Source organism: Myotis davidii, unplaced genomic scaffold (genome assembly GCF_000327345.1).
Source record: "Myotis davidii unplaced genomic scaffold, ASM32734v1 scaffold86, whole genome shotgun sequence".
In the NCBI taxonomy this organism is placed as follows: domain Eukaryota; kingdom Metazoa; phylum Chordata; class Mammalia; order Chiroptera; family Vespertilionidae; genus Myotis; species Myotis davidii.
The window spans coordinates 511,332-522,133 of NW_006298058.1; the positions used below are offsets into that span (position 1 = coordinate 511,332).

Here is a 10,802-nt window from a genome sequence, read left to right on the forward strand (position 1 = left end):
CGCGCCCTCGGCCGTCAGCCCGCTCCGCGCGCACTCCGCACCTGAGTATTTCACTTCCGCACTGTGCCTCCTCTGAGTCTGGGTATGATATTCTCTTTACTCCTAGTTGTAGAATTTCCACTCAGCCAGCCCTCCTGTGGTTCTGGATGATGTCCGTCCTGTCTTTTAGGTGTAATTTGAATTGGTTGTTTGAGGCAGCAATCTCCGGCGTTAACCTATGCCGCCATCTTGGTTCTCTCCCCTGAGAACGCTTACTTTAGCCCTTTATGTGTGAGACTCATCGTTAACACATCTGCCAACCTGATCTTCCCTTACATGCTCTGGGGGGAAAATAGAAGACGAATAGGAAGAAGGGAATCACTTTACCACCCATACATTGCACAATCATGTGGTTAAAACCCTTAGAACCCCCCCAAGGGGCTTGTGTCCATGCTTGAGGGCTAGAGGGGAGAAGCAGGTAGATTGATCAGATTTGATGAGGGGGGGCTGCCATCTTGGGTAGAGCAACAAGGAGTGGCAGAGGCAAGAGAGACAGGGGGGCTAATACTTGTGCACAATGTCAGGAACAAAACATTGACAGAGGAAGGAAAAACGTGAGTTAAGTCATAATATTGGAAGACAACCTTGACCCTGAAACTCTGTACCTTCTGCCCCAAACTTCCATCTAAAATGCTGCCTCCTTTCTCTCGCTTTCTACCAGTTCCATCATTAGTGCTGCCTGCTGGAGCCCCTACCCAAGCCTACAGAGTCACCTAAGTGTGCAGGGCTGGAGAAGGTCTCCTCAAGGGCAGCAGACCTTGGAAGGACTGGAAGTGCCAGTCCCGGAGCAGCATGGGAAAAAAACACATTTCTGACATCTCAGCTTGAAATGGAATTTATTCCCCATAGTACCATATATATATTTGTGTGTGCACGTGTGTGTGTGTGTGTGTGTGTGTATGTGTGTGTACAAACTGGCCTAAGGACTTAACAACTCTGAAAACAATTTTTATAAGAAAATGTCTTTCCAATTTCCAAACAATTTCTTTTTAAATATATTTTTTAGGCCCCAGTCGCTGAACCACCATGGAGGACACAGCAAAGCAGCCTCCCCCTTGTGCTCCTCTAGCTTCCAGATACCGCCTCCCCTGGCCTTCTCGCGCCCACCACTGTTTCCCCCGAGGAAAAGGAATCCTATAGTATGTCTGCTAGCCAGCTCTCCAGCACTCTCACCCTTCGCTGATGCAAATATGGGTGATGATCTGCTTCCTGTGGGCCTCAGGATGATATCCATTAATAATCCAACAGAGAAATGGCAGGAGGGTCCTTGCTGCTGTCCAAGGGATCTCTGATAATTACGATACAAAGAAACTAGTGGAGGTGTTTAAACAGAAATTTGCCTGCAATAGAACTGTACTTGAGCATCCGAAATATGGAGAAGTAATTCAGATGCAGGTGATCAGCGCAAGAACGCATGCCATTTCCTGGCAGAGATGGGGCTGGCTAAGGACAACTAGTGAAGGTTTGTGGGTTGAAGTGCTTTTGGCTCACTGAAGCTTAAAGAGGGTTTCCTTGCAATGAACAGGATTTCCCTTCTGTCCCTTGTCAGCTTAAAAACCTCACAGCTTGTATCATGTAACCATTGGGTTCTGTTTTTACCTTTGGACTAGTTTAACTCCTTTATGCAATAAACTAGAAAGAGCCAAAAGAAACTTTGTTTAAAATTTTACAAGAAAGGGATAACTTACAGTTGAGGAGATATGGGAAGGACAATCAAAAGAATCTAAGAAATTTCCCAAATAGGAATATAATAATTGACAAATGAGATTAGGTATGGCTCACAAAAGAAGATACTAAAATGGACCAAATTGCTGGGGGGTGGGGTGGGGGGGGAAGATTGATTTACTTTGAAACAATTAAGTAACTTATAAAATAAGTTAATGCTCAAATGTACTACATTGTTTATTAGCTTTTATGGCAGATAACATGAATTTACCATGAGGTAAAATACACATCAAACATATGAATCTATTTTCTTTAAAATTTTATGCATTCAAACTAGACATATGTATCTGTGTACCACAATGGTTTCCTGAAATGAATTTACACTGTGTTAAATATTGTGTCAAAGTTCTTAAGTTAATAAAAAATCAAGCCTCCTACTTTTTATAGTCTTACAATATCTCACTGGACTTGAACTTTTGTACTTTCCAGTATTGTCTAATCCTATGTCCAGTGAGGTTTTTCTTCTATATTTTTGTCTCTGGATGTCTGTATTTTATTGGACCTTTAATTTATGTATATCATAAACTAAAAGAAAAATCCATGATTACTTCTAGGCAAGGTATGGTAGCTGAGGAAATGCTTGTTGTTTCTTTAATATTTTTCTACTTAGCTGGCTCTACTTTAGCAGTCTGAGCTATTGCAGCTATTATGAACTGAACAATGGAGGAAGGGCAATTATTCCAAAGCTGCATTTAACGGCTGCTCAGCTTGCACAGATATCTCTATTCAAAACCAACTACAATGCAACATGCATTTTCTAAGGAATGAGAGAGACAGGCCAATAAGCACTATTAAACAGCATCATTTTGAAGTCTAGTGTCAGGTATTGAGAATCTTGGATCAATCAGTACTATCATCTTAGAGTTCTTTGCCAGTTGCAATCTTTACTGTGTAAGAAATGCAGATTTATGGTTAGGAACTCTAAAAAAGACTTTTTGTTCATAAAATCTTCTGTATGAGACGCATTATCTCATATGTCCTGTGTGCTCAATTTAGATGGATTCTACCAAAATTATCCTTAAAATTGGCTTGAACCATAAGCATGAGGGAAAATATGGCAAGATTAAAATCCAAGTGGAACATATCAATCGAGGGACTGAAAAATTGGGTAATAAAACTCAATTTAAAAAGAGCAAGTGAGTAACATAAACTATTAATATGACCTCTGTGTGTCCAGGGGTGAAGCCACTACAGCAAACCTGATACCCAAATACTCCCAGGCTGTTTGACTGACTCTTCACCTTAATAGATATGATGACTTGAGAGATGTTTGTCTTCACCACCTCCCTACTTTATGTGACTCTCACCCCCCTCATTGCTCACCTCAGCGTCTTACTTTAGTTTCTTGAGTGTTTAGGATTCCTCCCCTTCTTACACCCTACCTGGCCATTGTCCCACATCATCAATCTTTCTTGCCCCATGCTCCCCAAAGTATATCTGACATGCATTCAAGACACTCTTGAAGAAAATCTGTTGTGCCAAATATCAAGACTTAATGTGAAACTATATCAATCATGACTGTGTGGTACTGCTGCAGATAAACAGACCCATGGAAAAGAGTAGAGATACCAAAATGGACTCATGCATATGTTGACATGATTTATGGCAAAGGGGGTAATGCAGAACAGTTGAGGAAATGAATGGCCATCTTCTCATTAAATGGTGCTGCAATAACTGGGCATCTAAGTGGAAAAGAAATGAAATTGAACCCCTGCCTTATACCACACACAAAGATCAACTTGAAGTGTGTGATGAATTTAAATGTGAAAAGAAAAAATTTAAATTGTTTATATGATTATAAATATCTTTATGACATTGAGCAGGATTTTAAAATATGACATAAAAAGAAAAGATTGCAATGATATTAAAATTAAGTAATTAAACTCATGATAGGAGTGTGAAAATACTAGGCACAGAATGAGATGATACTTACAACACATAATCAACAAAGAATTTGCATTCTCAAGTCAATTAGGAAAAGACAGATAACCCAATTAAAAAATGTGTAAAAGACTTGAATGAGCACTTCACAAAAAAGAAATCTAAACAACTAATAAGAATATGCCACTGTGCTCCACAATCTAGAAGTACAAGCCAAAATCATATTGAGATCCCATTACACACACCGGAGTGGTAAAACTAACAACTTGAAAATAACAAGTGTTGACTGGGATGCAGAGTAATGACATGTCCCATACATTGTTGACAGGAGTAGAAATTAGTACAAATGCTTTGAGAAACAGTTCACATTGTATAATAAAATTGGAGCTACACATACCTTATCATACAGCAGTCACACTCCTGGGTTTATCCCAAGAGAAATGCAAGCATTTGTGTATGAGGAAAAGTATAAGAATGTTCTATGTATAATTTTGATAATAGTAATCTTAAATTGTAAATAAACCAAACATCCAACAGTAAAATGGCCATAAGCATTAAGTGGATGAATAAATTGTGGTGCATTCATTAGAATATTGAAATTCTTTCAGTGAAAAAGGAGGAACTAGAGCTCTTTTTTTTTAAGAATCTAATAAACACAATATTGATCAAAAGAAGAAGGCACATAAGTATGCATGCAGTATATTCTAATTGATACAATACTGAAAAATAGGAGAAACCATACTTCCTAATTGATAAAACTTTAAAGAAAAGCTAGGAGAAGTAGGATGGGACCACTATAGGAATCATGGCTATGGCTACTTTTTTGGAGACAAAGAGGATTTCAACTAGTAAGGAACACAGTGGGGGAATCAGAGGAATGACCAATATTCCATTTTATATCTTGGATATTGGTTATGAGCATATTTTCTACATAAGCACATATTACATTATATATTTGAGTGTTTTTGCATTCTCCCATATGTGTGTCATATGTCAAAATAAAAAAAAAATTACCTATGTTGCTGGTATCATTTAAGATGCAAAATAAAGCAAAGTTATTTATCCAGCCTCTGTACTTTGAACACAAAGCCAATGTCACGCTGACACAGTGTTCAGCCTTCATGTGTCATCAACAAGCCATATTTGCTATTAAATAAAAAGATAATATGTAAAAAGAGTACTTACTATGTCCCAGGCAATGTGCTAAAGATCCAGCCCACATTAGCTCATTTAATCCTCACAACAACCTTGTGAGGCAATCATTTTGCAAGTGAGAGTAATGCATGTGCAACAGGTAAGTACTTGTGTAAAGTCTTGCTCAGATTGAAGAAATAGCCCAGGTGGTCTCCAAACCAGGTCAGGTTGACTATCCAGATGGCATGCCGAGCTGCTGTCCTGTTTTACGCCTTCGTTTATCATTAGACATTGATCACCAACTGCAAAATCTTAAATACCCACAGGACAGCTTTTATCCATCCCACAGACCTCTCTGTGCTGAGCTCCATGTTAGGCTTTGTGGATACAAAAAGGAAAACAACACCAGTCCTGCCCCCAGTGAGCTCTGGGTTTAGGAAAGGAGACGGGTAAGTAAACAAATAAACAAAATTAGTAGTTTATGGGTGCTCCAAAGTGAATTGAGAACAAACATGGCTGAAAGAAGAAAATAGACAAAATTAAGAAAGAGAAGCTGTTCTAACCATAGTCTTTGAACCAACCAACCTACTCTTCTTTATTACCTATTCCTTTACTCCTGTCTACATTAGAGCTAACTCAATCCTATCACTCACTTTTTCTTAACTGACTCCAAGTTTTCCCATTCTTTATCTGAAACTCTTTGATTTTCTTGGGTTCCCCTTCTCCCTATTCTTCCACCCCTTTCCCCAGCTCCCACCACCATTCCTCTCCTCCTGTTTTCCTCTTCTCTGCCTCCTACTCCTCTTCACCTGATTTTAGCTTTCTAAATCATAATTTTCCTTTAAGTCTGGACCAAATGCACCATTCTCTGTGATAGCCCCACTGGAAGTGAGCACTTTCTCTCTGATATCTTCTCATGTTTTATTTATGCCTTTTTTTGCAGTGTATAGCATGTTTGATCTTGTATTATAATTATTGATGTGCATGTTTTGTCACCCCTGCAAGAGTGCAAACTCCCTCAGCCCAGGGACCATGATCAATTTTCCTTTGTGATTGTCCACTGTTTTTCTGGATAGAAATGGACACATAACCAGGGCTAAGAGATATTTGGTAGCAACCTGACCAAGTTTTTGGAGGTTGGATGCATCTTTTGGGGCAAAGTTATTATGAATCATACAGTAACTTACATATTTGAACATCTCAAGACACTTTTAGTTGGAACAAATGTAATTGACAAAGAGAGATGCTATCAATAGGCTGAAGAATACTAAATTATTTATGAAAATAGTTTCTCCTTTTGTAAGAAAAATCATTTATGAATAAAAAGAGTTAAGTTTTCACATGTATAGAATATGAAAAGGATAGCTAATCACCCATTGATCTATTCTACCATGCTCATGAATTCTACCATCAGCAGCAATAATTATGGATGTTAGAACATAGTAGATATAACATACTATTTGCTACCTTATATTTTCAATTGTTTCATTTTTGCTTAATGATACTGAATAAAATCATTAAATTCTTTTCAATATGTTAGTTTGGAAATTTCTTCCTTTTTTTGTTTCTTAGTGAATTTCTTGCCACTTTTAAATACAACCTTTTCTGTGTTTTGCTCTATAGGGAAAAATTTTCAGCTACCAGGCCTATAGAGTAGGTAGGAAATTTGATGAAAATCTGTGAAAGTTGGGTTATTTTTAGAGACCTCTCCTCACATGTTTTTTTAAAATGTTTAATGTTAAATGATTCTCAGGGAACTCCACAGAATAACTACCTGGAAGTTCAATTAAAATATTCAAGTTAACCATCTCAGAAGTGTGTATCCAAGAGAGTAAATCACAGAAAAGACATAATTTTTAATGTAAATCAACCGGATTCTAGCCTCAATCCAAATGCCTACTCAAGTTAACCATCTCAAGTGTATATCCAAGAGAGTAAATCACAGAGAAGACATAATTTTTAATGTAGATCAACCGGATTCTAGCCTCAATCCAAATGCCTCCTTTCCTTGACAGTGTTTGGGGGCAGCTGGACATTCCCCTCTGACCACTCCCGTTTCCTTCCCAGGCTCGTAGCTCTGACCTCCCCTTCCCCACCCTCTTGACTTAAATGGTTGTTGTCCTTGTGACAGCATAGACCAAAACTGGTCACTATTTCTAGACTGGGCTGTTACTGGCGATATATTTGGGGTACTTCATTAGTGAGGTTTAAATGTAAGGAAGTACAAGGAGAAAAGAAGGCAGAGTCAGTAGCCCCAGCTCCAGGCCTGGCTGTGAACAGGAACATTTTCAAGACGCACTATCAAATGTTTTGATCATCCAATAGTGAAAATAATTTTAGCATGCTTCCTTTAACATACGTATTTTTTAAAGGTACACAAAGAGTAACAACGAAGAAGCAATGAGATAAAGAAATGTAAATAAGCATTCCACTAATTTCTTTTAAAGCCACAAAGGATTATATTGCAAACCCCAATCTTGGACATCCTGGTGTGGGTGCTCCATGGTTAGGCTGTCTCAGCCGCAATCTTCCTCTTTTCTGCTGCTGTAGCTCAGAGCTAAGCTCTCCGTGTTATGGATTCTTTCGACTGTGTTCTCTGTGTGTGCCTCTCCATTTTCTTTGCCTCCTATGGTGCTGAGGCCTTCTGCAAGTGTCACATACAACCCCCCGTAAGAGGATGTCAGTCACGATTCTGTGTGGCACTCTCTTCTCCACAGAGCTTTCCCACCGGATCCTGGAGAACTGCTGAGCAGGCTGGAAAGCTCTGTGGAGCTGGGTGTTCACCCCAGTTCAGCCACCTATAGCCAGGGAAGCAGCACTGCATTTAGAAAGTGTGCATCGGTGTGCAGGGAGCCATGCGTGTGACAGTCAGTGACAGGGACCATGAGTGGCTCAGTACATGGGCGGTGATGCTCCTCTCCTCATGGTCATTCTGTTTTGGGGTGGCTTCTTGGGTTCTGATTTAATCCTTCCAGATCCCAATTCTTCCTTCCTTGTGTGGTCTTCCACTTTAAAAACACCCCTAACCCTTCAACTGCAGAACCAAAATGTATGTATTAAGCCCACAGTAGGGAGACCCCACTCCTTTTGTCTTCTTATATCCTCTGTAAAGAAACATTCATTTGATCCTCAGCTGCTCTGCCCAAGACCCACTCAGTGCCAATGCTAGTCCCCCACAAGGCCCCATTTCCTCCCCAACAAGGTGAAAGGAACTATCAGGAACCAAGAGAAACACAAAACTGCAGGCCCAAGTGCGCCCTGGTGGGAAAGGAACTGGTCACAGAAAGAAGAAGGTGGTTCACAGAACAGTGATAGCAGATGATAAAAATTCCAGTTCTGAAAGAAGCTAGGGGTAACAATACCTCTGGTATTGAAGAGGTAAATACGTTCACAAACCAAGGAGCAGTGATCCACTTTAGCAGCCTTAAAGTTTAGGCATCTCCAGGAGCAAACATTTGCATGGTTACCGGCAGTGCTGACACACAGCAGCGGACAGAGGTGCTACCCAGCATGCCGACCAGCATGGGGCATTCGGTCTGCCTGCTTTACGGAGACTGGCTAACGCTGGGTCCAAACAATCTGTGGATGGCAAAGTACCACTGTTACCAGAGGGGATGATGATGACCAAGTTCCAGATCTTGTGGAAAATTTTGATGAGACTTCCAAGAACGAAGCAAACTGAGCTGAGTCAATTTCTGAAGAAGATAACCTTGAAAAAGTTACTGGGGGCTGCTATTTTGTATTATGAATGCCTGTTCAAAATTTGTTATGGATCTGATAAAATCTACACCTCTAATAAACTTAAGCCCAAGCCCGTTGGACACTGCAGCTCTTTTTAGTTTTTTTTTTGTTTGTTTGTTTTTGCTTAGAAACAAGTCATTCTTTGTAGCTAATTAAGCTGAAGAAGCCTGGGAATAAAGTTTGTAATGAAGTTTTTAAAAAGCACATTTAAGCCACTCTTTGTTGTGTGTGTGTGTTTTTTTAAGGCCCTCTCTCAAAGAAGGTAATAGTTTTCAGGACAATCTGGCTCATCCCAGGGTGAGTGTTCCTTGCACCCTGAACCCTTCCCCAGAGGTGTAAGGGTGGCCCTTTGCCCACCTCCCTGAGCTTAGACAGTTTTTGATAGAGAAGCAACTGATAGAAATCATTTTTCTGGCTCCTCTTTCTTCCCGGAGCCTATGGACATTTGTCCAAATGGCATCCATGGGAGCGGGCACAAAATGCCTTCACGTACATCATGTTCTGGAGGCCAAGACAGCGAGGCTGCCTCTGGGCCTCAGTCCGCCTGTGAAGCAGCATTCAGTGGCGGATAAGAGGAAGGGCTCTGCCTGGGTCCATAACCCAAGCTCGGCCACGTGTCCACAGTGAGATGTGAGCAAGTGCTTAATCTCTCTGTGCCTTATCTATAAAATGGCAAGCATAACAGCACTGGCTTCATAGGGTTATTGTGAGGGTTAGTTGAATTAATATATAAATGCTTATTATAGTTAGCATTCAGAAAGTCCAGGCTTTTATTATCTAAAAGGAACAATATGCTTTTTAGACTTGTAGGGCTGATTATGCTTCCTGCTTAAACAAGAGAAGATGAACAAAGTGGACAGATGGGTTTCATTACCTGCGAAGCACAGGAATAGTAAGCCTGTTCACTCCCCTCTCCTCAGTTCCCAGCCTCATCCCTGGTACAACATAGACATTCAATAAATACTAGTTATTGGTTTAGAAAGTACTAGAAAATAGAGTTATATAAAAGTGAATATTCTTTAAAATTTTTAATAACTTTTTGCTGAGAGAAAATGTAGTGATGCTTACAGTCTCTGGGAATATGCAATAATGATCATTTCTGTTTACTGAATACCTCTCACCCCCTTCCCTACCCCCACCCCACTGAATGTCTTACATAATCCTCACTAAATCCTCAGTGGTAGATATTCATCACATTTTGCAGATAGGAAATGGAGCTTTATGGAGTTTGTGACCTTCATGGAGGTCACAGGGCTTTAGGTGACAGAAAGGGATTTGAACCAGGGCTACATGGATGGCTCTGAAGTCTGCAGCTCTATTTTCCCAGAGGCGAGCACAGCTCAGAGGGAGCGCCTCTGTCTCGCTCAGCATCAAGAGCCCTGAGAGAGAAGTCACTCTGGGATGCAGAGTCCTCAGGCTTCCGAGATGATCACTTAAACTGCCCATTGTCGTTCAGTTCCTACATTTGTCATCAGAAACTGGCATTTATTTGAGTAGAATTAAGAGGCAGAAAAATTGCCTTATAAATTCAAGTGATTGATGAACTTCTCACCATAGGCTTTACTTGTTTGATATTTCTTGTTTTTTTAAAAATGGAGAATCTTGCTAGCTTATTATGCAAGAAAGATTAGGGACTCAAAGATATATATACTGGAAGGCCAGGGGGGAAATTGCAGAGTGTGGAGTGAGGGCAGTTATAATTTCAAGCTTTTGTTATCATCTACAAGATAAGTTAATGTCTTTTTTACATTCTAAACCAAAGGGGAATACGGGAAGTATTATTTAATTTTAAGGTTTTTTTAAAATGATGAAGATAAATGCTTAAAATAACTAGGCAATAAACCTCTTTTAAATATTTTACCATACTACTATGTTGCTAACATGACTTATATTCAGCATGTGCCCTGATTTGGGTATATCATATTTCTACAGTTTATTAGATAGATCACCAATCAAAATTATATGGTGACTATTCCTGATTATAATAATTTTTCCTAGACTGCAAAGAGAATGACAATTTTAAAAATAAATGTTTTTGTTCTGAATGAATTCTCTCTGAAATATTTTGTTGCTAAGATGAGTAATTTGTTGAGATAGTTATGATATAAGGGGTGACAACTACAAATAATGGAATAAAATAAAGTGGTAGAAAATTTGGGATGAATATAAAGAAAATATAAGGTTTTAAACTTTTAGACTGTGTGAAAGTCTTCTTAGGGAATGAGAAAAGTCCTGGGTTTTTATGTCAGTTAAGCCCCAACATGATTATGAGACATTTATTC

At 39.5% G+C, this 10,802-nt stretch overlaps 1 pseudogene; it reads left to right on the forward strand.

Annotated features, from left to right (window-relative positions):
• Nucleotides 1–4,924: 4,924 nt before the first annotated feature.
• On the forward strand, nt 4,925–8,461 carry LOC102761156 (annotated as a pseudogene).
• The last annotated feature ends 2,341 nt before the right edge of the window (nt 8,462–10,802 follow it).